Here is a 26,713-nt window from a genome sequence, read left to right as displayed (position 1 = left end):
TATCCTTGTCCGTTATCTCGTAGCTTACTGTAAATCAAAATGTGCTTCAATGGCTAACCAAACTAGGTAAAAATATTTACCAAAAAATGCATGTATTCATTGTCAGTTCCTGCTGAATCCATTGGGCAGTGAACATTTTTACAATTTTCTTTCCTCTAGGTTCTTTGTTTGGACTCATTGGGATGTCTTCTTTATCAATAGGGATGGTGTAAACCAGGTTCACTCTCTCTCTAATGAATACGAAAATGTGATTCCCTATCTATTTTCTATATGATAATGAATAAAACAGCTCTGATGAGGCTAAAAAACAAATGGAGTAGTGCATGGGTTTAACAGAACATTAATCTTTAAAATAATAGTTTCTTGATACATGGTGACTGCACTAAAAATTTAAAAGCAACTAAATAAAGCAGCCCAATAAATAAAAAGTATAAAACTAGTTAATATATCATCACTGTTTGAATCTGTGATGTTTAACAATAGATAAACTGACGTGTACTTTCATGTAGACACATGCACGCGAACTTGATAAGCGTTGACCTTGTAATATTTTAGGTTTTCACTCTGACCTCCATCTTAGGAACTGGGGCTCTGTTTCATTTAACCGCTTGAACCACATAAAATAATTCTGGTACGAGTTTTCTAGTCGAGTCGTCTAGAGAAGATTTCTATAACCCAGGAAATTTTCACACGGTTGGAACATTGGGGGCCCAAACGGGCCCAATTGGGGTTTCCTCTAATGATCTCCACCTTACCGTAGTGGTTTAGCTTCAGCCCAACTTAGGCATTTTCCTTGGCTAGCACCACTTGCATGGATTATGGGATTGGAGATTTAAGACATCCAGAGAGCCCCTAGTATGAATGTATGATGATTGGTTTGAATTAACCACGTCAGCTCCCAACATGGAAGAAAGAGCATAAGTCTTATGGAGAAGAATAACCTTTTATCTGAAACTGGGAATTAATCTTTTCACTAATTTTCTTCTCTTTGGATGGACCACTGTGCCTAGCATTAAACCAAGAACAGTGCTGGTCTAAGGATCATGGCTGCAATCCCCCGAGGTTCCAAGGGAATCGCAAATGGACAACACTAAACGCAAAGGTTGTGTTTGGTATCATTCTTGTTTGTATCTGAAACGTTTTACATTGATCAATACAAATAAATGGCAAGAAATGTATTGTATTTGTCACATCATATATATATATGAGAGTCACTTCAGCTAAAATGATTAGATTTTCAAGCATCAATTTGATGTTTCAACCATAAATATCAATGACCAGTCACATGCATTTTTAAAAGGTATACCTGTTTCAATTATAAACAACTTCAAATAACAAATAACACTTGTATACTTTATGTCAATTTGCATCAAGAAACAACAATGATATCAAGCACAACCTCTGCAATCCTGTGCTTTTGCACTATGGCACTTCTAAACTTTTCAAACTTACTTTACAATAAGGGGGTGTTCTTTTTTTTTTTGGATTTTGATAGGGGGAAAATCTGGTCAATGGGATTTTGGTTTCCATTGACCAAGAATCCCATGTTCTTTTTTCAGATTAATGTGGAGACTAGGGAAAGTTTATTTTTCTGGGTATCACTTACCATCTCCTAGGTGAATAAATAACTTTCCCATTCCAACACTTGAATGGGACAAAAATGTCCTTTTTAATAATGAATTTTTTATGGTTAAAATGGTCATTTCCTTTTTTACTTGGGAAATAAAAGAACATGGGTAAATACACTTACTTGGGTAAGTATTTTTTCCCAGGAAAAACATACCTAGATAATTGCATTTACCCAGGTAAGTAATTTACCGAAAAGCAAACGGGGCCTAAGGGTTATTGAATGTAAACTCTCTACTACTTCCAAGTTCATACGTCTCTACCCTCTACCAGACCACGTCAATAATCAAAAAGCAACAAAGAAAAATCTGCCATGAATTATTGAATAATGATAAAGTCATTTTCATCATTTCTTCACGTATAAAAACTGTCTGACATGATGTATACAGCCAAGGTTCAAAATTTTGATACGACACGCCAATTTAAAGGGGTTTCCGGAACCACTCTTTTTCTTATAAAAATATGGTTAAAAATATGCCCAAAAACCAAAATTTGAAAAAAAAATTAAAAAATATATAAAAGAACGCTATTTTAAGTACTAGTACACAAGGTTCAAAATATCGATACGCCTGATTCGCTGGTAGGGGTGTATCGGGTGAATTGATACTTTTTTTTTTTTTACTTTTTTTCTGAAACCAGTTCAGGGGACCGGTTTAGGGCTCCTCCATCCCCTGAACCGGTCAAACCCCTGATACACCCACTATAAGGGCGTATCAGAGGGGTCTCGGAATGATACGTATCAACCGATATGGACCGATAAATGTCAATACTTTGAACCTTGCCGGTACACCCCTGCTGATACATGGAGGCATATCGATATTTTGAACCTTTTATATAGTCTTCAACATTAGGGTTCTTTTCTACATTGCTCATCATGTCACAAGCAGAGTTCGGATCTGCTCCTCACAGCAAGGTTTAAAGTATCGACACGTATCGACCCTATGAACCAATACGTATCGCTTTGGGACCCCTCCGATATGCCCCTATAGTGGGTGTATCGGGGGTCTGACTGATTCAAGGGGGTGGAGGAGCCCTAAACCGCCCCCCCTGAACCGATTTCAGAATTTTTTTTTTTTTAAAGTATTGATTCACCTGATATGCCCTGTATCGAGCGTATCAATATTTTGAACTTTGCCTCATAGAGCATGCCTCACAGACCTCACAGCTCGTATCAGTTGTGCATCTGGAATATCTCGTACTTGTAAACTTTTAATTCATGGAGAGATGTTCTAGATGCATGACTGAAACATGTTGGAGGTCAATGTGAAGAGCAGATCCGAACGCCCATAAGCATCCTTCGCTCTGGCCTAATACTTCTAGCTTCTTCATGTGGTCCTAAATATTGAATTGTTCTCATTCCGTTTGTTCAGGGTTGTGTTTGGTTGCATTGCAATTTTATTTGCACTAGTATAAATATATGGGAGTACAAATGAAAAGAATGCAAATTTTCATTTAATTTTGTTTTGGGTTTTACTTTATTCTGTTTCAGGTCTTAATTTACTTCATTTGTATTACAGTCAAACAAAGTAAATTAAAATTTAAAACAAAAATAGATCAGAATTTACACTCAAATCTTAGTTTTGCATCAGTGCAAATTTATCTGCATCGCAACTGATCACAACCTGAAAACAGAAATTTGTAAGACAAATTTGCAGCACCTGCAATGCAACGCGCTAAAGACATAGTGGGCCCATAAAGACAGTATTCAGGGACATGGGTCCCACTATGTCTGTAGTGCCATTGCATGGTATAACTCAAAAAAGAAAATGATGCAAAAAGGCTTATGTGCCTCCCAGAGTTATTTAAGACTTTGCCAGATGAACCTGATCAAAGTGCCCTCACCCGAGGTTTTATTTCTTAACAGTGCAATTTCATTTGCACTAGTATAAATTGAAAGTGCAAAAGAGAATAATACAAGTTATGGTCCACTTTGTCTTTGGTTTTTACTTTGCTTCAGGTTCAGGTTTTGTTTTACTTCATCTATGTTGCAACCAAACAAAGTGAAGGTAAAAATTGAAACAAAAAAAAATCAGAACTTCAAAAGTTGCACTCATATCATCTCCCATGCTTTTGCACTAGTGCTAATGAAAATTGCATTGTTATGCAAATAACCACACCACCTAAGGCTGTGTTTGGTTGCAATGCAATTTTATTTATGATAGTACAAATGCATGAGAGTGCAAATAAAAAAAATGCAAATTCTTGTTGAATTTTGTTTTGGGTTTTATTTTATTCTACTTTATGTCTTAATTTACTTCATTTGTACTGCAATCAAACAAAACAAGCTAAAATTTGAAACAGGTCAGAATTTACACTCAGATCATTTGTACTACCATAATTTTGCATCAGTGCAAATTTATTTGCATTGCAACCAAACGCAGCCTAAGGATCATCAATGAGACTAGACTAATCAAACAGTCCGGAACAATGGTTTGAATTGGGTTGGGTTGTCTGCTCAATTCCTTAATCCAGGCCCAAATAGAACTAAACGTGAGAGCCCATTGTTATAAACGTTTAACCCAAAGGCCCAGATATGTTCCTCGATTCAATAGAACCCTCAGTGGACCACATAACCCCAGGCCCAAATATGTCCCTCGATTCAGGACTGTAATCCAATGGGCTTTATAGTGGGCCTACTGTATACCTCAAAAAGCCCAATACGTGGATGTCAAACATGATTCAGGAACACCCTCAAAACTTTTGTTGAGTGCGTAACAAGAAAACAGACATGGGTTGGGACTCCGGACTCCCAGCTCTGACTTCTGCATTTACAACTAAATTTATTGATAGTTGAACCTGACTGTGCTGCCACTTGCCAACTTTCATACAACAGCCAACAGGTGGGAATAGCACTCCCACTATCAATATTTTTTTCTGCATGACAGATTTACCCCTCACATCTTGGGAAATTGTTAGACCATCCACATTACCTTACTAGTACTTCATTTTTTTAGCCCTACACAGTGGCAAGATTCATAATTTTGAAATGTATTAGATCGTACCGATCGATATGTATCGGGAGCCTCCTGATACATCCTTGCAGGAGGGTGTTTCGGGGTTTATCCTGGTTTAAGGGGTAGAAAAGACCTTAAACCAACCCTTCTGAATCAGGTTCACAAAAAAAAAAAAAAGAGCGAGGGCCGATATAGCCTGATATGCCCCTACCGGCATATCGAGCTGTATCAATATTTTGAACCGAGGAGGAAGAGCACAGTGGCGCTGCAGCAAAGGAGAAGTTCAACCAAGGCAGCATGTCACCAAAATAATGGGGAGAAACAGGGTTGGGCTATGTGGCTGTAATCTGTAGAAGAATTTCCACCAGAACTAGTTTAGGTTGTTTATTTTGCCATGGTTTTTAAGAAAGAAATGGGGGGAAAAATTTTGGGGTGGAGAAATTTTGCACTCTCAAACTTCTGCACCAGTGCAAACAAAATTGCACTGCAAATAAACGAGGCCTAGAGATAAGTAATCACTTGTTACTAGATATCATTAAAGCAAAGAAAGTATTGGACTAAGAACAATCTATCTTGATAGCAGTCTCAATGTTAGAGGTGGGTGTAGATAAAAAATTAACAAACTTTGGTTTCACTTTGATTTACTTTGGATGCTCAAAACAAGGTTTCTAGGAGAGATGAGTTGTATCTTCGATTTCTTTTATTTTACTATTTTCTTTTCTAATGTAAATTTTTCAAGAATAGAGGGTAAAATGGTCTTTTAAATAGAAAATTAATTAAATTGGCATTTCTCAAGAAATTTCTTTGCACCTACATATGATGTTGTTATGTGATGCAAATATAGACAAAAATATTCAAATCATATGTACTATATACATATTATAAATACATTTTAATATTTAATAATTTACATTTTTTTCCTAAAGAAACCAATTAAAAAAATGCAACCAAGTCATTTTCCCCCTTTGGTTGAATCTCAAACTATCACTTTCCACTTATAACCTTTATTTCTTTTTTCTATCTAATTATGTCCTCCACCTCTCTTTCTCTCTTCTCTCTCTTACTGGTTACTGCACATGGATAATGGAATGCATCCATCACTATAAAAGGCATGAACAAAGCTGAAAATGGCCAACAAATTGAAGTTTAGGTGCAAATTCTTGCCACGTGGCAACAAATGATTCGACTGGAGGCTGGAGCAGGAGAACTAAATAACAAACAATTCTCTTTCTGCATTCTAATTTTCACGTAAGTTGCAAGTTGGACAGATCTCTAGTTTTTTGCAAATTTATTCCTGCACGAGCCGTTCTGCTCTGTAGCTTGACTCTAAAACTAAACATGGAGAAGGGCGTTTTAGTAAATTCCTCTCGAAATATTCTACTACGTCACTCAGAACATGGAGAAGAGAAACAAACATGGAGAAGGCCTGCAACCTCCAACCTCTGAACTTAACCAATTGCCTGATTCTTCATCACAAATCATACAACTACTACCTCTTCTTCCTCTCTCTCTCTCTCTGTGCCGTCGGTTTGTTTGGCTGAACACAATGCAAGGAGGTCAAATGGTGGTGGAAGAGCCGGTGCAACTTGCTTCAGTTCTCACGTCTACTAAGCCTGTAGTTTCTTCTTTCTCCCTAATGAATCCATTTCTGCAAGAGCTAGACTTTTTTTTGCTTGTCTTTTACGTATCTCAAGAATGAACGCCTTATAATTTCTTTGTTTGGTGTCGTTCTATTGAAACTCCATTTTTTTTTACTTTTTTTTTTTGGTCTGGTACTCTAGTTTGGGTTCGTTTTCTTTTAATTCTTGATAATTTGTTTCTCTTCTTCTGTTGTTAAAGATTCTTTCACCTGCTCTGTTTTAAGATTTTGTCTATATTCGTCGTTGCTGCACATATTTGCATCCTTGAATGTTTCTGTTCTATTATTGTCGTTGTCCTTGCTTTATTGATTTTTTTATTGAGTTTGTTTCTCACTCATTTGAGTGTTTGTGATCATTCACACGATGAATTGCCAAACTCTACTTGTAGAGTTCTACAGTTAGATTTTGGTTTCATAGGTTCTACTTTCCAAAGTTCTCTGTTCGTTTATATGACCATGGCACTTCCGTTAGTTCGATAAGACGAATAGGATAAGTCTTTGGTTGTGGATATGGCTCGAAATCTGTCTTCATTATTCGCCATGAGCTCTCTTGCTCATCCCTCCCAAATAAAAATAAAAAAGGAAAAAAAGAAAGCTCTCCTCGGGAAAGCAGATAAAAGGGGGGAATTCAGTACTTGATTGTGGTTATACATTTTTCTCTTCAGGAATGGGTGAAATGTCCTTTTTCTTTTTCCTATTGCTCATCTTAAGAAACATTAGTATTTGGGGTTTCCCTAACATTTCCCTGGTCTTTTGCCATGAAGAATATCTGCTAATGGTTTGTGTGAAATCTGCAGAGCTACATACCATCACTAACCAAAATAATTGGGACCCTTGGACCGAAGTCACGCTCTGTTGAGGTGATTGAAGCATGTCTACAGGCAGGAATGTCAGGTGGTTTTCATGGATTCTTCTTGGTATTCACATCTGAGTTGTAAGATAACTCCATTCTGATGTAGACTTTACATTCTTTGTTTTTGGCAGTTGCCCGGTTCGATTTCTCTTGGTTAAGTGCAGAGTACCACCAGGAAACCCTTGACAATTTGAGGACAGCTATGAAGAATGTTAAGAGGCTATGTGCTGTATGTTATAAATTTTTGATTGTTCAGTCTTTCTGCTTCATCTTTTAGCTACCATTTCATGGAAGCTCAAATGGAGTAAATATACTTCTGGCAATAATACTCACTTTCACTATTATAGTCCGAATGCATGTTCATGCACTACATGTAACTTCTTTTTTTTTTTTTTTTTTTTTTTTTCTGTATGAGCATTTGCTTTTCCAACAATACAAGACCCTACTTTTCGAATGAATGCTATTTTTTTTCATTTTTTCCTTCTTTTCAGAGAGTTGTTTCTCCTGTAAGGTTTACTTTATACTTTTTACTATTTTACCTGGACACCCTTAAAAGGGTTCAAGGGGTGCGAAACAAACAAAAGAGGGGTTTACACAATGGTTTGAAAGAGAAAGGGCGATTTTAGAGTACTATAGAGAGTAGTATCCTGTACTATACTCGTTTTATTATATTTTAGTTGTTGTATTTATATTCTTAATTTATTTATAATTTTATATATCTATATCTCCATGTGTTAGCATTTTAGATGTTGTTGTGTCAGACACGTCTTGACACCCATTTCAATTGTCTTGGGAACACTGATTTTTGAACCCTGAGTTTTCTTTTCTGTTTATATTTGTGGAGGAATGTAAGATTTAAAATATGAATTATTTAAGAACTTTAATTTTAGTTATAATTATTCATCAGAAAATTACAGGTGTGTATACTGTATTGTTGGCACTCTTATCCATGAAATCTTAAAGCATACTAGGAAAGTGAGAAAAATGCAATACAACTTCATCATTTACAATATGAAAAGTAGTTTGAGGATTGAATTGGTCTCTCTCCAATGATAAGTTATGGTATTATTTCCAAAGGAAGGACAAAAGGTGAGTAACCTCACTGACATTGTACAGTCCTTCCAAGAATAAATGGCTCCCAAGATTACCACCTTAGCTACATTTTGGAATGAGTTATGATGATTAAGGTAGGAATCCATTTCCGGTGATGAGCTACCAGATACCCTCTTAACATGAATTTCTTCTTGAGTGAGCTACCAAATACACTCTTAACATGAATTTTACAAAAGTTGATATTATTAATAAAGAGAATGGCTATTTTTTTTTTTCAGTTTATATGCATGTTGGTTGGTATATAGAACTAGGGAAGTAACCTAGAATTTAGATTTTTTTTTTCTTTTCGTTTGTGAAATTCTAACACCTAGGTGACTAGGTGCTCCACTGTAGCCTAGAATCCCCTATACACCCTAACAGATATGCTAGAATAGAATATAAAATAAAATCTAGAATTAAAATTCAGATTTATCTCCCAATGCCCTTCTCTAGTCAAGATAGTTTCTATTTCCCCAAATCTGCCAGATTTAGTAACTTCATAAAGGGAATTGTAGCATCTGGGATGATTCAATCTTGGGGCTGAACAGCATTGACCTTTTACCATGCTGTTTAATGTTTCCTCTAGTTCTGTCGTACTCATAAGGGTAGGACAGTCTTTTCAGTTGTAAATGAGAACATATAAGTAGCAGCTGCCTGGGGTGAGAGACTGATTCTTTTTTCTTCCATCATTCTCTCTTATTTTCTGGTTCTTCTCTGTTTTGCACATAGCCCTACTTGGTCTTCAGAACACTCTCCATCTATATTCTATTGGGAAAATCTTGTGTAGGCTTATCCAAGTGATTCCTTTCTCACGATGCTTTGATTTAGGCTTCACTATCACCCAATTAAATTGGACTTAATGGAGCTAAGCTTTAAAAGTGCTACTTCTATTAGTGCATCCCTGTTCCTTCAGAGTTTCATTTGTGAAATTGGCAAAAGAAGCTACTATAGGGCATATATTTTGTTTTTCTTTTAATGCAGTTTATCATTTTCAGGTTATGCTAGACACCGCAGGGCCAGAACTTCAAGTTTGCAATACAACTGGGAACCCGATTGAGCTGAAGGCTGATGCTCATGTTACCATTACTCCAGATGTTTCTAAGGAACCATCAGCTGACATCTTAACTGTTAATTATGCTGGACTTGCTGAGGTTGTATCCAAGTCTGTCTAGAACTTTTAGTTTGCCTCCATTATTATTTTTAATATTTTCTTAAGAGGTCATACTGTTTATTACTTGATGTTTTTTTCTTTACCAATAAAGTCTCCAATGGAACTGCAGGCAGTTAAGAAAGGTGATACTATTTTTCTCGGACAATATCTTTTCACAGGAAGTGAAACAACCTCTGTGTGGCTAGAGGTGAAAATTTAACATGCAGATTCTCTATTGCTTGTCTATGAGAAGAAAATGATTATCTACATAATCTTAAGCCAAACTTCTATTCCGATGATACATTTTTGCAGGTAGTGGAGACAAAGGGGTTCAGATGTCATTTGTTTGGTGAAGAACAGTGCCACTCTTGCAGGATTTATTTTCACCATGCATGTTTCCCAAGTCCATATCAATTTGCCTACTTTAACTGAAACTGATAAACAAGTAAGATAGATTTCATTCATTCTAATTACTACAATAAATTGTATGATTTTTTTTATATCATTCTCACTGATTGTGTTTTCTTGGGGAGTTAGATATACTATTTAACAGTAAATAGAAAGTTTCATTAAATAAAATGTATACAATTTTATTAAATAATAAAAAGGAGAATACGAGAACATGTAATAAGATATCACCCAAGAAGAAATTATCGAAAAAAAGATATCACCCAAGAAGAAGAGAAAAGAGAAGCCATAGAAACTGCTTCCTAATAACAAAAACCACCCTCAAAATGCCAAAAACAAAAGTCATATTCATCATATCATCAAACAACCTGGAATCTGCGGTGTTGTTTTGAGCTGATTCGTATGTTATACAACCTAGAATCAAGGCCATTCTTTAAAAACTTGGCAGTGATAGATAACATAAAATTCTGATCATGTTAGTGGATAGCACATTTGTTTGCTGAAATGGTGAAGAATAAGAGCAAGGAGAGATGAGAAGAGAAGAGAAGAGAGGTGTGTATGGGTGAAAATCTTAGTCCATCCGGCCCTAGAAACTAATACATCACTATATATATATATATTAATATTAGAATGATACAATGAATGGACTAGAGTGCCCCTGATTAGTGATGGAACACCTAGACAGTACAATAATAAAACCAGTTCAGGCCCAATAACTAAAGGCCCATAACAGAATATAAAACTGAAACATAGAATATAAAACTAAAACTAAAGGCCCATACCAGGATAATTTTCTGTATTTTTCTGTATCTGTTCTTCTCCCCCTTCCCCTCTTGCTAGATTACTGTTATCTTAGCTCAAGTACTCTTTCTGCTATTGTGTTCCTGATTTTTTTCTTGGGAAGCCTCTTCTTGTGCTGGTCTTTTCATTAATGCTAAGTTAGAAACGGGTCATTGCTCAATGTTGATCCTGGCTATTTGGGACCTTGAGAGGGATGGACTGGTTGCAGATCTAACATTTGAAATTTTCTTTCTTAAGTGGATGCTCTCAGTCTTGAACCCTTTGTCTTATGCTTGTCAGACCAAGGTTTTACCATTGCACCAAGTGATGGCCCTTTGTACTACTGATTGTCTAAGTGATAGAAACAACTTGGGATTGATTTATCTGCAACAGGTAGTATACATACAGAATTATAGATAACTAGATTTTAAGAAAACCATCCCCCTTAAACAAAATATAAGAGATAAAGAGGAACAAACAAGAATTTATTATAGATTTAAGGGAAAATTCCTGATTAGTACCCTGTACTTTGGGTCTAGTGCCACTTTAGTCCCCAAAATGTGCCAATCCAGTACCTGCCATCAACCAGCTATTTAGTGTCATTTGAAAAGACACAAATGTCCTTTGAGTGTCATCTAATCTTCTTTATCAACCATCTAATTCACATCAAAATCAGTAGATTATTCTTTTGAATGACATTAACCAGCCATTAAGTGGCATTTGAAAAGACACAAATGCCCTTCAAGTGTCATCTAATTTTCTTTATCAACCATCTAACTCACATCAAAATCAGTAGATTATTCTGTCAAATAGAGATAAAAAAGTGCAAAATTAAAGAGAGAGAAACCAACTTAGGCAATCTAATCATCATTGAGTAGCATTTAATAGAACAGGCGAAGGTGAGTGGTACAATCTGAGAACTAAAAGCATTAGTAGAAAACTAATGGTACAGTCTGTCAACAGCAGTAACAGAGAACTGTTTCAGCAGTGCTCTATCTCTCTCTCTCTCTCCACTGAACAGCTAGTCTAGTACACTATAAAGACACTTTCTGTAACACTGGTCTGGTATTTTTATCCAGTTCAATTCCTTATTCCATGGCAATCCTTCAAAAATTCCTAGTTCCAAATTAAGTCATAAGAGAAAGAGAGATCAAGTGAGAGAATCATAGACATAGAAGTTAGTGTCTCAATCTCACTTTCATGCAGTTGTGATTTTTGAAGTTCAAATTACAAATGGCAACCAGGTCATTCTTTTGCTCAGATTATCAACTCCACTACAATAATACTCCCAGAAGTAAATTTATTCAGGATTTATCCTCGTGTAGGTAGATTTTACAGGCAAGGTTTGAGGATCATTTCCCTGCACTCTGACTGTAATGATATCCTTTCATTTCAGTTCATAGTAATGGAACGTATGCTTCATAAAAAAGGCGAGTCAACAGGCAATCAATGAAGTATGATCCAGGAGTTCACTGAACCAACCTGCTTTATGGAATCGGCAACTTCAGGCCTGATACTGTCACCAGGACATAGAGCCGCTTGGATCAACACAGTTGAAATCTGCTCAACTGAATGGCTACGAAGAACACATCTGAAGATTTGGGATGTGTTTGAGAAAGAACTTGGGCAGGAAATCAGATGGAATTACACCTCTGTTTCATCTTCTTGAGGAAGAAGATGATGAACAGTGTTTTATTTCCAAGGGTAATTTTAACAATTTCAAAAAGTTTTAAGTCGCACATGATGTCATGTGATACACATAATTGATGGCTGGTTAATGGTAGGTACTAAATTGGCACGTTTTGAAAGTTCGGGTACTGAATTGTCGCGTTTTAAATTTCAGGGACCAAAGTGGCACTAGACCCAAAGTACAGGGTACTAATCGGGAATTTTCCCTAGATTTAATGCTATATAGATACATATTTTTATATGCAATGAAGTTTGAATCTAACTTGAAAGCTTGAGTTTACGCTTGAACATTTTTTATTCTGTATATTTTGATTTCTTATTCAACATTTATATTTTCAAGATCAATAATCAGAAAACATTAGATCATCAAGTGCTTATACAATCTACATCTATAGCAGCCAAAGAGACTTATCCAATCAAACTGTAGGCCAAATTTCTATAATGTTTGGTCAAATTTCAGTAAGTTTTGACTGTTTCAATTGAAATATTATACCAATAGCATAAATTTCATGATTTCCGTTGGAATATGGAATCATGCCAACTACAACTCAAGAAATGCATAATAGAGAAAAGAAGGATCTTTACATTAAAAATAGTAAAAGGGGATAGTTTTTTTCTAAAACTTAAGAAAGCAACAGACTGAAACAAAAATATTTGAAACACTAAATTGAGCATGAATAAATGTTTGTTGTATCTTTGTGATAATGCATACCTTATCGTCATGGCTATGAATTATTTATGCATGTATAGCTTGGATTCTAGGGGTACTAGACATGGGTAATGGCATATGCCACTTACTATAGTTTATGTTTCCTATTTTAAATAGTTTTTTTTTTTTTGGTTGTATAATGAGTGTGTAGTTATTCTTATTCTTTCTTTAAAGGTTTGTTGAAGACCTCTAATATTTTCAGTCTTTTCATCATTTCTATAAATTTACAATGTTTCTTTGAGTTGTGAGCACTACTTTACCCATTTCTTTTCTTTCAAAATGTAACAGGTGATATCTACCTGGGGTTCCCATAATAATGTTGATTTAATTTCTCTTTCATACACCCGCCATGTGGAAGATGTCCGAGCGGTTTGTATTTTTTGGTGTTTAGATAGCATTGTTATTGCTATAGAGGAAATATGTGCAGTTTTGCCCTTTGTTACATAAATTTATTCTTTTAATTGTGATCACTGAACTATATCGTTTAGTAGAGATGGATGTTTTAATTGCGATCACATTATTATATACAAAAGCATTTGAAAGCTAGAGGACTTGAATCTATACTGAAAGTTACAATTATAAAACCATATAAAAGTTGTTTCTCCATTAAAGTATCATATTTTGAAACAGTTTTACCATCTCCTGGTTACTATACCGAGATTTTTGAAACTAGTCTTTCTGGAATGTTGGCATGAATTTTTTTGGTTGGTAATTTGTCATAACTGAGTTACAAAGATTGAAACATACAGGATGAATATTAGAACTATTAGAGCAGTTCAAACAACACAGAATTGCTTCAGAGTGTGTTAGATTCATGCACGCAGAAAGGAATAAATTATATTAACTTAAAAAGAAGTGTGAAAGGACAGTTGTGCCCCTCACATACGAGAGAAACTGAGAAAGACAAATACAAGAAATAAAGGGAAAAGGAATTACAACAAGGCACAAACAATGTACAATATAAACATGGTCCCACTCACAAGGGGAGTCACCCCATATCTCTACACCCCCCTCAAACTAATGTCAAGAAATAAGCATCGGGTTGTCACTGAGACATTGATGGTGAACACTTGTCAAAGCTTTGGTAAAGAGATCTATTAGTTGAAGACCAGAAGACACGTGATAAAGGGTGACATGGCCTACAAGATATTGATCCTTGATAAAGTGACAATCAACCTCAACAAGTTTTGTTCTATCATGGAATACTGGATTTGAAGCAATCTTGATTGCACTAACATTGACTCCATAGAGAGGGGTGGGGGAAGAATAAGAAAGACCAATGTCCTCCAAGAGAGTATAAAGCAACATCAATTCGCTACAGGCAGAGGACATTGCACGGTACTCTAATTCAATGGAGGATATAGAAACAATTTGTTCTTTCTTACACTACCATGATACCAAGGAGTCTCCAAGAAAGATACACCATCCTGTAGTAGAGTATCTAGTGTCAGGGCACCCAGCCAAATCAGCATTAGCATAGACCTTAAGAGTAAATAGGGAGGAAGAAGGAAAAAAAAGAGGCCATGAGACGGATATCTCCCCACATCCTTTACCAATTCACCATCCACATCATTAATTCTGTGATTTGGACCAATAGGAGTGTCTTCTGGTTTGGTCCCCAACTTCCCAGTCTCTTGTAGTAGGTCAAGTACATACTTTCTCTGTGAAATAAAGATCCCATGCTTGGATCTTGCAACTTCAATCCCTAAGAAGTATTTGAGCTCACCAAGATCTTTGATCTCAAATTCTTATTGCAATGATTTTTTGAGATCATCAATCTCCTCCAGATCATTTCCTATCACCACTATGTCATCCACATACACGATCAGAATTGACACCAAAGCATCTCTCCTCTTCACAAAGAGGGTGTGATCAGACTGTGTTTGTGTGTATCTAAAATGGATGAGTACCCCTCTGAAACTGTCAAGCCAAGCCCTAGGTGACTGTTTCAGTCCATAGACTCCATACAGAGATTTTCTGAGTCTGCACACCTTTCCTTTACCAACATTTTCATAAAAGCCTACTGGAATGTCCATATATACCTCCTCCTGTAAGTCACCATTGAGGAAAGAATTTTTGACATCAAGCTGGAACAAGGGCCATGAATAGGTGGCTACTAGAGATAAAAGGATACGAATTGAACTCGTCTTAGCTACTGGTGCAAAGGTTTCCAGATAATCAACACCATAGGTCTGAGTATACCCTTTTGCTACCAACCTTGCCTTGTACCTCTCTATCTTGCCATCGGCCTTATACTTCATTGTGAATACCCATCGACATCCGACTGTCTCCTTGTCTGGGGGGAGATCAACTATTTCCCAAGTTTGGTTTTTGACCAAAGCATCCATCTCATCTTGCATGGCTGTTTTCCACTCAGGTTTGGAGAGAGCCTCAGTAACATTATTGGGTATAGACACAGAATCCAGGGAAGAAAGAAAAGCATGGTAGGAGGGTGATAAGGCATTGTAGGAAAGATGGTGTGAAATGCAGTGGGTTGTACACTTTCTCTTCCCTTTACGAAGTGCAATGGGAAGATCAAGTTCAGTGGGATCAGCTGCAACAATGGTGTTAGGAACATAAACATTATCTTCAGAAAACATAACAGGCTCAGGCTCAAGAGGAATACCTGGAACTGTATCTACCGAATCTGGAGTTTCAGAAGGACTGACAGAAAGTGGTGTGGGTCGAGGATGTGTGGAGTCAACCATCATCTGCCAGCGCTGATATTACTGTGAGGCTGCCTGTAGTGGCTCAGGTAATGAAACTGGAGGTGCAGGTGCTAGCTGAACTGATGCTGCAGGTGGTGGCTAAACTGATGTAGATGCTGGCTGAACTGATGGAGGCACCACAGAAACAAGAAGAGGAACAAATTGTGAGTTCTCCTCCCCAAAACTCTCCCCCTGAGGAGAACCACTTGAGAAAAAGAATGCGGATTCAAAAAAGGTAACATCCATAGTGACAAATCTACTCCTCGACACTAGGGCATAACAACAATACCCCTTTTGGTTCTAAGCATACCCAAGAAAAACACATTTCTTGGGCTTAGGATCCAATTTCTTGCGATGAGGGCTAAGAATGTGAACAAAAGAAATACAACCAAAAACCCTCAGAGGTATATGAAATATCTCTCCATCTGGAAAAAGAAGGCTAAATGGCACCTTAAACCCCAAAGTCCATGAAGGAACACAGTTAATCATATGAATGGCTGTAAGAACTGCATCTCCCCAGAACTGCACAGGAACTAAAGCACACACCATAAGATTCCTTGCCACGTCCACAATGTGTCTGTTTTTCCTCTCAGTAACTCCATTCTGTTGCGGTGTATATGCACAACTGCTCTGATGAACTACACCATGTTCTAAGAGATATGTGGTTAGGTCCTTCTCAAAGTACTCTCTGGCATTATCTGATCTAAAAGCCTTAGTTCTCATTCCAAATTGTGTGACCATCTGGTGGAATTGTCGTACTAAGTTAGGAACCTCATCATGTGATCTCATCAAATATATCCAAGAATGTCGTGTATAATCATCTACAAACAAGAGAAAGTAACGAAATCCTCCCATGGAAGGGATTTGATATGGCCCCCATACATCAGTGTGAGCAATATTAAAAGTAGTGCTTCTTTTATTACATGGTTTAAAAGACTGTCTACAATGCTTTCCTAACTGACAACTCTCACACTCCAAAGTAGATAATTGAACAGACTCAAACAAATTTGGGAAAAGACATTTCAAAGAACTAAAAGAAAGATGTCCCAAGCGATTGTGCCAAAGCATAATCTGGTTCACTGACTCTGACCCACTACTATTGATGCTGCTAGCATGATGGCCCTGATGTCTTGGAATCTCATCCAGAAGGTAGACTCCATTCACCTCACGACCACTCTCAACCATCTTCTTTGACTCTAGACCCTGTGAAACACAATTACCAGAAAGAAAGGTCACAAAACAATTCAAATTTTTGTCAAAGAACTAACAGGCAGTAGGTTGGTATGAAGTCTAGGGACGTGTAAAACAGAAGACAAAATTATATCATTGGTCACTCTAACTGTCCCCTTCCCAACAATGGGCATATGTGAACCATCTGTTGTAGAGACTCTGTCTCTACCAGAGCACAACTGATAGGAATTGAAAATGGTAGGGGCATTAGTCATATGCTCAGATGCTCCTGAGTCTATAATCTAGGGAGGTCCCTCCTTACCTGAAGTGGATGCAAGATTTGCGGTTGCATATGAAATACCTATATGTGCAAAGGAAGTGGTGTAGTTGGTTCCTGCATTCTATTGTCCATCTAGAAGGCTAGAGCTGGGTGAATCTTTCTTACTCATAGGTTGTCCAAACCTCTCCAATTCTGTTCTCACTGCTGCTACTGCAATGGGTTCCCAATCAATTTGGGAGAGAGGGGCTAAAGAGTCTCCTGTAGTGGCTACATTTGCATTTCCCTTCTTGTTTCTTATCCGAACAGGCATAAGATTTGGATGAAGTTTCCAACAAGTGTCCCTAGTATGCTTAGGCTTCTTGCAATAATCACACACCAAGTCCTTCTTATCTTCCCTTCTAGTCTCACTACTCCCCCTGACTCCATTCGGCTTAGGTTTTGTTGTACCAACCATAGCCGACTGGTCAATCCTAGGCTGTCTCAGCATTACATTCCTCCTACTCTCCTCTCCAGAGACAAAAGCATAGGCCCGAGAGAGTGTCACACCATCCCTAGAAAGAATATGCTGCCTAGCAATGTCAAATTCAGGGTTCAACACTGCCAATAATTCAAAAACCCTATTCCTCTCTACCAGTCTGTGATAAGTTGTTGCATCATTTACACTTTCCCATACCACAGTTTCTAAGTGATTTATTTCCTGCCATAGGGTTTTCAGCATGGAGAAATACACAACAAGAGGTTTTTCTCCCTGTTTCATACTTATTACCTGATTTCTTAACTGATAGGCTATGGCTTCATTTTGCTTCTAAGAGTAGGTCTCAGTCACTCCATCCCAAAGCTCCTTAGCAGTATTAGCCCATAGGAAATTTTTTGCAATATGAGGTTGTTAACAGTTGTTTATGTTCTCAGGATTAGTACGGCAAGGGTACTATTGTAATTTTCTCTTGTCTTTATGTTGTACTACTAAGCCAGTATAAATAATAATACTAACTCTCGCCCACTGAGTTAAGGAGGGCTCTCAGTCCACTCGAGCCTCCTCTCTTCTCTCCCTCTCTATTCTCCTCTCCTCTCCTCTCTTCTCTAGTTCTTGCTCAACATGGTATCAGAGCAAATCGTCCAGGCCTAAAGGGTGGTGTCAAGCAAACCTGTTGTTGAATGTCGAGCAGATGGTTGTCTTCATATTCTAGTCCAGAAGTTATAGAGACTCTTCATCTCCCAAAGCTAGCTCCATCGAACTGCTAATCTGGAGTACTCAGTTCGACCCATAAGTCATAGAGACCTTTCATCTTCCCGAGCTGGCTCCATCGAACTGCTAATCTGGTGTACTCAGTTCGACCCAGAAGTCATAGAGACCTTTCATCTTCCAGCCCAGAAGTTGCATCCACTGTCTGTTTGACTGTAGAGAGGTTATCTCTTGAGGTTCGTAGAGGGAGTTCTAGCTTACAGAGAAGCTATCTTTTGAAGTTAAAAGAGGTACTGGTCATCTACTATTCGGCTGCCCTACTGATTGACTGGTTATTGATTGAATGTTCAGCCGATTGATGGACTGTTGATTGACTGTATTCCTTAACAAGCTGCTGTATTCAACTGAGTTTTTTTTTATTCCTTCAACCCTATAATGGACTGTTGATGCCCTGAAGCTGATGTTGTATTGATCTTATTGATTGACTGTTCGGCTACCCTGTTAATCCCAGTCACTGTTTGGCTATCAGGCCTGCCGATTGTGTGGTGAACTCCACCATCTTTTTCATTCTGTTGGGAGGTCATATGACCTCGGTTCATTTGTAGGTCATTCAGACCTAGTGATGTACTGCAACTGCAGTATTTTTTTTTTAGTTTCCTAAAAGGATTGTAGGTCGTACAGACTTGTTCCAATGTTGCATCAACAGGGTTCAGCCTTTACTCCCAGTGAAACCGTAGGTCAGAAGGACCTGTTTTCAGCAATAGCCTTGTATGGCAGTATTCATTTGGTTCCTCTTTTTTAATCCCGATATCATGAGTAGTGAAGATTCAGCCACATTTGGAGTTTCCTCAATGCTGAATGGAATGGGTGGGGGTGACCTATCCTTTCCTATGGCAGTTGTCCCTCTTGATGGTTTAAATTACCTAGAGTAGTCAAGAGGGATCAAATTATACATCACTGCAAGGGGGAAAATAGGCTATATAAATGGAAGAATCAAAGAACCACTCTCTGAGAATGCTGAATATGATAGATGGGCTCAGGAGAACAGTATGGTTATGTTGTGGCTCTTGATCTCCATGCAACCACAAATAAGAAAAAACTTCATGTGGGCTGAAACTACAAATGAGATTTGGGAACAAGCAAAATCTACTTATTCAAAATTGTGACACTATGCCAAAATTTATCAACTGCAGGCAGCATCATCCACTTGTAGACATGGGGAGAGGTCTTTATCTGCATATTACTTTGACTTGACCTCTGTCTGGAAAGAGTTGGACCATTACTAGAGTGTGGATTGGAAGTGTGATGAGGATGCAAAAATGTACAAGCAACTTGTCTCCCAACAAAGGGTGTTTGCCTTCTTACATGGTCTGAATCCTATGTATGAATCTATAGAGTTCAGATTCTCAGCTCTAAGGATCTCTCATTAGTTCAAGAAGTTTATGCCCTTGTACAATCTGAAGAGAGCAGAAGAAATTTGATGAACATCCCTGGTGGGGATGTAGTTGTGTTGGTAGCAAAAGAGAGTGCTTCTACTAGTGTGGGATCTTCTTCTAGGAAAGGAGATCTCCAGAAAAAAAAAAAAAAAAAAAACTGAAGATAAGGATAAATTGTGGTGCACTCATTGCCAGAAATCCCGACACACCAAAGATACCTGTTGGGATCTTCATGGGAAACAAAAATGGGCTCAAGATCTGACTAAGAAGCAAGGTTCAAAGGTGAATAAGAGGCTCGGATAACAAGGTACAAAGAAACATCACATGGCCAACATGGTTACTCGGGAGAATCAGCCCTCCACTTCTATTGTGACTCAGACACATCTCACTAGATCTGACCCGAGGGAGGATATTATAAATTCCTTCCGTGACCATTTAGAGCTCTATGGTAGAGCACTTCGTCAGATGGATGCTCCTCCCTCAACCTCATTTGCATCTACGTCAGGTAACCCTGCCACAACTTTCCATGTTACTTCTCACACCGCTCTCTATGGATCATTGATTCTAGAGCGTCAAAACACATGACTAGTACGTCCTCTTACTTTCAAACCTATCACCTTTTTTCTGGAAGAGACAAGGTGAGACTAGCCGATGGATCATATACTTCCATAGCTGGTCAAGGAACCCTATCTCTTCCTCTTGGTCTTACCCTTTCTAATGTCCTTCATGTTCCAAAATTTTCCATTAATTTGTTTCTGTTAGTAGTGTTACTAATTCCTTGAATTGCTCAGTGACCTTTTTCCCTTCTCATTGTGTGATTCAGGATCTGGCCTCGGGGAGGACGATTGGTAGAGGATGTATGGTTGATGGACTTTACATGCTGGAGAATAAGGCTGGTCTTCATGTTACAGAGTCTATGAGTCAATCCTGCAAGAAGACTCTATTTATGGCATTGTCGTGTAGGTCATTTGTCTTTTCAATCTTTGAAAGTTGTATTTCCAGAACTGTTTAAGTCAATGTCTATTTTTGATTTTTCTTGTCAAACGTGTCAGTTAAGTAAACATTGTAGAACTCAGTTTCTTCAAAGAAATAGTAAATCTGAATCTCCTTTTCACATTGTTCGTTCTGATGTATGGGGCCCTGTTACTTTATCATCTGAGAGTGGCTACAAGTATTTCATTACCCTCATTGATGATTATTCTAGATATACTTGGGTATACCTGATGCGAACCAGAGAGGAAGTACAAAAAATCATTCAAAATTTCCAGTGGATGGTCTTTACTCAATTTCATATTGAAATTCAAATTTTTCAATCAGATAATGCCAAAGAATTTTTTTATAGTGACTTCACAGAATTTTTTGCTTTGTGTGGTTCTCTTCACCGTAGCTCTTGTGCCTGCACGCCACAACAAAATGGTGTGGCCGAACAGAAGAACCAACATCTCCTTGAAGTGGCTCAGGGTTTACTACTTCATATGAATGTCCCCAAACGTTTTTGGCTTGAAGTTGTTCTTTGTTCCGCTTACCTTATAAATCGTATGCCCTCTCATTGGTTAGAGTACAAAGCCCCACATCAACTTCTCTTTCCTAAGGCTTCCCTTCTTTCTATTCCTCCTCGTGTCTTTGGTTGTCGGTGTTTTGTCCAAAATTTGTCTCCCACCTGTGGGAAATTGGATTCCCGTGCTATCCTTTGCATATTTCTTGGTTACTCCTTCACTAGAACGGATACCGTTGTTTTGATCCTGTTTCTCGGAAATTCAATGTCTCCATGGATGTTTCTTTCTTTGAAGATGAGCCTTTCTTTCCTGTTTCTCCTCAGGGAGAGTGTAGACATGAGGAGAAACTGGTTCAGCTTCCTCCTCTTCCTAATTCTTTGCCATTGGCTCAGTCTCCTCTTCCTAATCCTTCTTCCCCTTCTCTTCCTGACCCTCCGCCTTTCCGTGTTTTTTCTCGCGTCGCAAAAGGCCAACCAAATTCAAGAGCTATGAAAAATCCGGAAGTTGTACCTCCAGTGCCACCAGACTCTTCGGGGGAGGATCATACTCACTCAGGTATTTTGGCTCCCAATGATGTCCTTGAATCTATTGAAAATGATCCCTCTGCTGCTAATGACCTTGACTGTCCTATTGCTCATAGGAAGGGTGTTAGATTGTGCACCACTAAACATCCCATTTCCAACTTTGTTTCCTATGAGAACATTTCACCCTCATTCCGTGCTTTTCTTACTTCCATTGATAATGTTCCTATCCCTAAGAATGTGGCAGAAGCTCTTTCAGTTCCTGAATGGACGAATGCCATGAAGGAAGAAATTAATGCCCTTCATAAGAATGGCACATGGGATATTGTTGATCTTCCTAAGGGAAAGGTTCCAGTTGGATGTAAATGTGTGTTTGCTGTCAAACATAGGGTTGATGGAACAGTGGAGAGGTACAAAGCTCGTTTAGTGGCAAAGGGGTTTACTCAAGTGTATGGAGTTGATTATGTTGAAACTTTTGCTCCTGTTGCCAAGATGAACTCCATTAGAGTCCTTTTCTCCCTTGCTGCTAATTTGGACTGGGATTTACATAAGCTTGACATCAAGAATGCTTTCCTGAATGGTGACCTTGAAGAGGAAGTTTACATGATTCAACCCCCTGGGTTTTTGGCTCAAGGGAATGAACAGAAAGTGTGCAAGTTGAAGAAGTCTTTATACAGGCTGAAACAATCACCAAGAGCTTAGTTAAGCAAATTCCATGTGGCAGTTCAGCAGAAAGGATACAAGCAATGTCAATCAGATCACACACTGTTTGTGAAAAGAGGAGAAGGTAAAATTGCTGCCCTAATTGTATATGTAGATGACATAATTGTTACTGGTGACTGGGAGGATGAAATTCAGAGGTTGAAGTTCTTTCTTGCCACTCAGTTTGAAGTGAAGGATCTAGGACCTGCCAGATACTTCCTTGGAATTGAAGTTGCCCGATCAAAGAAAGGTATTTTCATCTCTCAAAGGAAATATGTCCTAGATTTACTTCAAGACATAGGGAATATGGGGGTGAAGCCAATTGACTCTCCCATTGACCCCAACCATAAGTTTGGTGACAGCCGAGGTGAACATCTCAAGGATGTGAAACAGTTTCAGAGGCTTGTAGGGAGGTTGTTATACCTTTCTATGACTCGCCCAAACATTGCATATGTTGTTGGTGTCCTCAGTCAGTTCATGCATGCTCCTAGGTTCTCTCATCTTGAAGCAGCAGAGAGAATCCTCCGATATCTAAAGAAGTATCCGGTTGCTGGTTTGTTATTTCAAAAGCACGGACATTTAAAAGTTGAGGTTTATACAGATGCAGATTGGGCTGGATCCCAAAGTGACAGAAAGTCTACTAGTGGCTATTGCACATTTATAGGAGGGAACCTTGTTACATGGATGAGTAAAAAGAAAAATGTTGTGGCTAGATCCAGTGCTGAAGCTGAATATCGTGCTATGGCCCACGGGGTAGCTGAAGGCATGTGGATAATGAATTTGTTGAGTGAGTTGGGCTTCTTAGTGGACAAACCTATGTCTCTATTCTGTGATAACAAAGCAGCTATAAACATTGCCGCCAATCCGGTGCTACAAGATAGAACAAAACACATTGAAGTTGACAAGCATTTTATCAGAGAGAAAGTCATCACAGGCGAAGTGTGTACTCCCTATGTCAATTCTGAGAACCAACTTGCAGACATCTTTACAAAGAGTCTAAACCATTCCAGACATCATGATCTGTGTGGCAAGTTGGGTATGATTGATATCTATGCTCCAACTTGAGGGGGAGTGTTAACAGTTGTTTATGTTAGGTTTAGTACCACAAGGGTACTATTGTAATTTTCTCTTGTCTTTATGTTGTACGACTGGGCCAGTAAAAATAATAATACTAACTCTCGCCCACTGAGTTAAGGAGAGCTCTCAGTCCACTCGAGTCTCCTCTCTTCTCTCCCTCTCTATTCTCCTCTCCTCTTCTCTCTTCTCTAGTTCTTGCTCAACAGAGGTAACATAGAATTACACAGCCAGGACATTACCATGTAATTCTCTTGCACCCATTGGGAAGAGTCTGTATCAGGTTTCTTCTCCTCCCCAATGAGATACCCTAATTTTCCACAGGCCCCAATAGCCATCTTAGATGATTGTGCCCACTCCAAATAATTTGTACCATCAAGTTTTACTGTAGTAATGATCCCAGACCCAAAAATATCACTACTACCTCCAACACCCAATCCCACAGTACCAGTAGATTTCATCTCGGTATTCCAACTCTCCATTTTACTTTAAACAGTTCAACAGTAAGAAAAAATAGATTGGAGACCTTAAAAAAAAATTTAATTCCACACGCACAGAAACCAACCCTTCCGGAAGAAGAAAACCCTAGCTGGAGGGAAATCTCTCCTCCCCATGCCTCCCAACAGAGAGAAAAGTGAATCGATCAGTCTGGGAGGCCTAGAAAATTTCAGAAACCAAACCACCCTCTTCAGAAAATCAAAAGAAAACTAACAATACCTGCGCCCCCAAGATCATATCAAAAACAAAGAGTTCAACTTTTCTGGGACTCTTCCCCGTACTCCAGTTCTTCCTAATTTTGATGCCGAACAGTAGATCACCTTCCTAATGTCTAGATCCCACCAAAAACTCCAAGAACTGGGCAATCTATAGCAGATCGATCATCCCTTTACTACTTCATGCAGTCGGCTGATCTAGGGCTGCATGAGAATGCTTGAAGAAACCCTAGCCGATGCTCTGATACCAAGTAGGAATCTGCTGAATTAAAAAATATGAAAGAAAGTAGTTTCTTGAAGAGAGAAGGAAGAGAGAAGGAGAATAAGAGAAGTTGAAAAGAAAAGAGCAATAATTTGGCCGCCCCCTTCACTTATTATTTATACTAAAATAATAGAACAGTACAAAGACAACTATGCCCTTATAGGGCGGCAAAACATAAAATAGCATATATAACACTCAAAAAACATAATAAAATTTGGACTCACATAACTACTGTGGTCCCCACCTCCTGTCTAACAACTAATGTAAAACATCTACTCAGAAAAACATCATAAAACTAATTAATCTTCAACGGCATTGACTACTGTCCCTTGGATAAGTTACTGGAAATCATCACTTTCTCATCAATGCTGTTCTCCTAGTTCTATCATTTGCATCTCTTACATAATAGTCAAACACTCACACTTCTCTTCCCAAATTATGCATGGAGTCACATAAAGCTTCAGTATGATGCCTTCAATGCAGTAAGAACAAAGAGGAAAAATTACTTCTCCCGAGCATCATATCTAAGCAAAAGCAAAACAAAGCTTCATTCAATTCCCAATTATTAATTGGATCAATTACAAAGAATGTTCCCATATTTATAGATCAGTATATCGCATGGGACACTTTCCTTTAACACCCCAAAAATTAAACTTTGACTTATTTCCTTATTTGTAGACAATCCTATAGATCTTCTAAAAATGAACTTTTGATCAATAGAAATTTTATCTGAATTTCTAATAAAAACCAGTGCATCCAAAATAAATATTCTCTAATTTTAAATTTATAAAATAAAAAAAACAGATAGTCTCATCATGGACTCAGCATGGTAAGTGCAACATTAAGCTTGTTTGGTATGCCAAAATCAAGTAGAATGATGGATTTGACATAGTCTTCTCTTCAACTTGGATTGAGACCAAATAATGGACAAATAACTTTAAGTATAAACTTTTTTGTGTTCGATTAAGAGAATAAAAAAGTCCTTGAGTTTTGATTAGGGAATTAAGAAACCACAAACATATTGAATAAAAGAACAGGAAGTATTCTTACTAGAATGGGCAAATTCAATCCAATTTGCATTCTGAACTAGACATGCTGAAATCTAAAGGGCTCATCTTTCTTACTGCATTCTAAGGAACAATTTGACAATATATGGCATGGACATCACCTTCACTGATTCACCAGTTCTGTGCATCAGACTCAACAACCAGCTCATCTTGGGGCTCTGTCAATGGCCTTGGCTGAATATTACCAGGATCAATGTTAATTTGTTAAGTGTTTAACACAAAATTACAGATTGAATCTTCAACTTGTCTAATAATATTTTAGACTTCTCATTTTTCTTGTTAGGCAGCCAACCCCTTAAAGGTGGAACAATGCTTAGATTATGATGATTCTGTCACTAGGACTAAAATTCTATTCTAGAATTTCTTTCACAATGTCCAGATTTTCTATAGACATTCTTCAATCTATTTGTCCATGGATCCCATACATCAATCATCAGCTTTCCAAGAAGGAGGGGAGGAAGACCAAGCTGTAAATGAAGAGTTAGGGGAATTGTACTGAGTAGGAAGAGAAGAGGGAGGGAGGGGTGAAGAATGAAAATGCTAAGATGGGATGCTTGGGATTGAGGGAAAGGAGCCAGAGGTCTTCGGTGAGTAATGTGATTTGAAATCAGAAGCTTGACGTAGTGCTCCTGCAGGAAATGAAGCTGCAATCTTTTGCCATAAGGATGAGATTTGGAGGAGAGGTTGGGGAGAGTGGGTGGAGTTAAATGTGGTTGGGTTGGCAGGGGGGTTGGCCATACTATGGGATTCCGAGATTTCAGGAAAATAGGGGAGCTGGCTGGGCTCTTGGTTGGAAAGATCTTGGAAGCGACTGTGGCCTGGGGTGGAAAGCATATCACAAGTGGTCTCTTTCTCTTCAAGAATTTGAGAAAATCAGCAGTTCAGATTTTATAGAGATCTTTTAGGATCTCCTTGTAATGTGAATCTTTTTAGTTTGGCTTGATGTTTTGATGTGTTGACTCAACACCTGATTGGAATGTACTGTTTCTTTTTTTAATAAATTTTTTTCTTCTTTATTCTTCAAAAAAAATCTTGTACATCAATTTCAGACCTTCTTCATCTCCAAATAACTTCCATGCCAATTGAAAGGCTCAAACCACCTTTTTAGTGACAAAGTAAAAAAATCGTGCATTATTGCAACCCTGTCAACCTCCATTTTATATAGTGAAGGAAGGTTGTTTCAGGAGGTTCTCTTTGCAAT

General features: G+C 38.1%; 1 pseudogene across 1 annotated transcript in view; it reads left to right on the top strand.

Moving 5' to 3' along the window:
* Positions 1-5,964: 5,964 nt before the first annotated feature.
* LOC148871817 (pyruvate kinase 1, cytosolic-like) overlaps positions 5,965-26,713 on the top strand; it is a 41,072-nt pseudogene continuing 20,323 nt past the window's right edge. The window contains exons 1-7 of the transcript XR_016106950.1: positions 5,965-6,195; positions 7,017-7,113; positions 7,204-7,301; positions 9,160-9,315; positions 9,445-9,522; positions 9,627-9,759; positions 13,189-13,269. The product of XR_016106950.1 is annotated as a pyruvate kinase 1, cytosolic-like (transcript). The remainder of the gene's footprint in view (positions 6,196-7,016; positions 7,114-7,203; positions 7,302-9,159; positions 9,316-9,444; positions 9,523-9,626; positions 9,760-13,188; positions 13,270-26,713) is intronic.

Source organism: Nelumbo lutea, chromosome 2 (assembly GCF_056320005.1).
Source record: "Nelumbo lutea isolate HS-2025 chromosome 2, American lotus-T2T, whole genome shotgun sequence".
Classification (NCBI taxonomy): Eukaryota; Viridiplantae; Streptophyta; class Magnoliopsida; order Proteales; family Nelumbonaceae; genus Nelumbo; species Nelumbo lutea.
The sequence above is the reverse complement of the archived record's forward strand: the minus strand, read 5'-3'. Positions and strand labels throughout refer to the sequence as shown.